Source organism: Triticum dicoccoides, chromosome 4B (assembly GCF_002162155.2).
Source record: "Triticum dicoccoides isolate Atlit2015 ecotype Zavitan chromosome 4B, WEW_v2.0, whole genome shotgun sequence".
In the NCBI taxonomy this organism is placed as follows: domain Eukaryota; kingdom Viridiplantae; phylum Streptophyta; class Magnoliopsida; order Poales; family Poaceae; genus Triticum; species Triticum dicoccoides.
The window spans coordinates 67,845,473-67,848,627 of record NC_041387.1 but is presented as its reverse complement, the minus strand read 5'-3'; positions in this window follow the sequence as shown (position 1 = coordinate 67,848,627).

The following is a 3,155-nucleotide window of genomic DNA, read 5'->3' as shown; positions in this document are numbered from 1 at the left end:
ATCTTGATGATATGGGTATTACAAGAGTAGATCTACCACGAGATCGTAGAGGCTAAACCCTAGAAGCTAGCCTATGATTCTGATTGTTGTTGTCCTACGGACTAAACCCTCCGGTTTATATAGACACCGGAGGAGGCTAGGGTTATACAGAGTCGGTTACAAAGAAGGAGATCTAATATCTGGATTACCAAGCTTGTCTTCCATGCAAAGGAGAGTCCTATCCGGACACGGGATGAAGTCTTGTGTCTTGTATCTTCATAGTCCAATAGTCCGGCCAAAGTATATAGTCCGGCAGTCTAGATACCCCCTAATCCAGGACTCCCTCACTCGTCAAGCTCTCCACCGGTGTGTTCCCTGTCGCCTCCTTTTTGCCTTCACCTGCCGCACATGGGAGGAAAGGGGCAAGAACGGGGATCACATGGCACTTATCTTTTTTAGTTTTAAGCCTGCGGGCGCTTGTTAGATTTAAACCTTGTAATCCCCTTGCTCATGTTTACATTCCGTATGAACTGTACCTATTTGGAATGTATTAATGAAAAAGGGATGCTTGCCGGGTTCTTTGCGCGTGAGCGAGGCCCATGCCAAGGAATGAATCCTTGTTACTTTTAAGATAAACATTGTCGCCCAACAACAGGCCTTGCCGTCCCCTCACTTCATTCACGACCATACTCATGCTCTCGGCAGAGGAAGGGGCGAAGTAGGGTTAGGACCTTCATTTGCTTGCTTGTCACCAAAACTACAACCAAGTTCCGGCCCAGGGAATAGTTGTTGGGCACAGGAAAGGGGGAGCATGTTGGCCCAGGAATAAACGAGGCTTCATATGTCCCAATTCCATATGGAAATGCATAACCGGGGATAAAGGACTTATCAGAATCTGCAGCCCCCGACAACCTTGGCTTGCCGTGGTCGGGTGTTTGAATCTGCAGCCCCTGGCAATGGCTTGCCGGGGTCAGGGATGTTGATCCGTCTCCCTGCCCTCAAATGTCTTAGCAGAAACGCCTGTGCAGCCTGCGAACCAAAGAAAAGACTGGAAAGTATGGAAAGACACACACTCGACCTCTATGCTAGGGGTTAGTTGCCACTGGGCACTATCAACCCTACCAAAGAGAGACTTAACCTAGCATGCATGCTAAAACTCAGGGCGCTAGCGCTTCATTTATTTATGCTTAGGGTCTGCACCTGGCTCTGTACAAAGGGTTACATGCCTTGTCGGTTGACGAACCACAAGTATAGGGGATCTATCGTAGTCCTTTCGATAATTAAGAGTGTCAAACCCAACGAGGAGCAGAAGGAAATGATAAGCGGTTGTCAGCAAGGTATTCTCTGCAAGCACTAAAATTATCGGTAACAGATAGTTTTGTGATAAGGTAATTTGTAACGGGTAACAAGTAATGAAAGTAAATAAGGTGCAGCAAGATGTCCCAATCGTTTTTGTAGCAAAGGACAAGCCTGGACAAACTCTTATATAGAGAAAAGCGCTCCCGGGGACACATGGGAATTATCGTCAAGCTAGTTTTCATCACGCTCATATGATTCACGTTCGTTACTTTGATAATTTGGTATGTGGGCGGACAGGTGCTTCCGTGCTGTCCTTTCTTGGACAAGCATCACACTTATGATTAACCCCTATTGCAAGCATCCACAACTACGAAAGAAGTATTAAGGTAAAACTAACCATAGCATGAAACATATGGATCCAAATCAGCCCCTTACGAAGCAATGCATAAACTAGGGTTTAAGCTTCTGTCATTCTAGCAACCCATCATCTACTTGTTACTTCCCAATGCCTTCCTCTAGGCCCAAACAATGGTGAAGTGTCAAGTAGTCGATGTTCACATAACACCACTAGAGGAAAGACAACATACATCTCATCAAAATATCGAACGAATACCAAATTCACATGACTACTTATAGCAAGACTTCTCCCATGTGCTCAGGAACAAACATAACTACTCACAAATCATATCCATGTTCATAATCAGAGGGGTATTAATATGCATAAAGGATCTGAACATATGATCTTCCACCAAATAAACCAACTAGCATCAACTACAAGGAGTAATCAACACTGCTAGCAACCCACAGGTTCCAATCTGAGGCTTTGGCACAAAGATTGGATACAAGAGATGAACTAGAGTTTTAGAGGAGATGGTGCTAGTGAAGATGTTGATGGAGATTGACCCCCTCCCGATGAGAGGATCATTGGTGATGATGATGCGATGATTTCCCCCTCCCGGAGGGAAGTTTCCCCGGCAGAACAGCTCTACCGGAGCCCTAGATTGGTTCCGCCAAGGTTCCGCCTCGTGGCAGCATAGTTTCTTCCCGAAAGCTTGCTTATTATTTTTTCTCGGATGAAAGACTTCATATAGCAGAAGATGGGCACCGGAGGCCTGCCAGGGGGGCCACGAGGCAGGGGGCACGCCCCCCACCCTCGTGGCCAGGGTGTGGGCCCCTTTTGGTGGATTCTTTCGCCAGTATTTTTTATTAATTCCAAAAATAACTTCCATGAAGTTTCAGGACTTTTGGAGCTGTGCAGAATAGGTCTCTAATATTTGCTTCTTTTCTAGCGCAGATTTCCAGCTGCCGGCATTCTGCCTCTTCATGTAAACCTTGTAAAATAAGAGAGAATATGAATAAGTATTGTGACATAACGTGTAATAACAACCCATAATGCAATAAATATTGATATAAAAGCATGATGCAAAATGGACGTTTCAACTCCCCCAAGCTTAGACCTTGCTTTTCCTCAAGCGGAAGCCGATAATGATAAATATGTCCACATGTTTAGAGATAGAGGTGTCGATAAAACAAAATACGGACATGAGGGCGTCATGATCATTCTTATAACAGCAACATATATGGATATTGTCATATGATTTCTTATGCTCAAGTAATAATCTATTCACAATGTCAAGTATAAATCGGAAACTTCATTGAGAACTAACAAACTATAATCTCAATCATTGAAGCAATTGCAATTTATCATAACATCGGAAAGAGACAATATAAGAGCTTTTCAGCAAGTCCACATACTAAACTATCATTTAGTCTTTCACAATTGCTAACACTCACGCAATACTTTATGGGTATGGAGTTTTAATCAGACACAGAGAAAGATAGGGGCTTATAGTTTCACCTCCCAACCTTTTACCTCA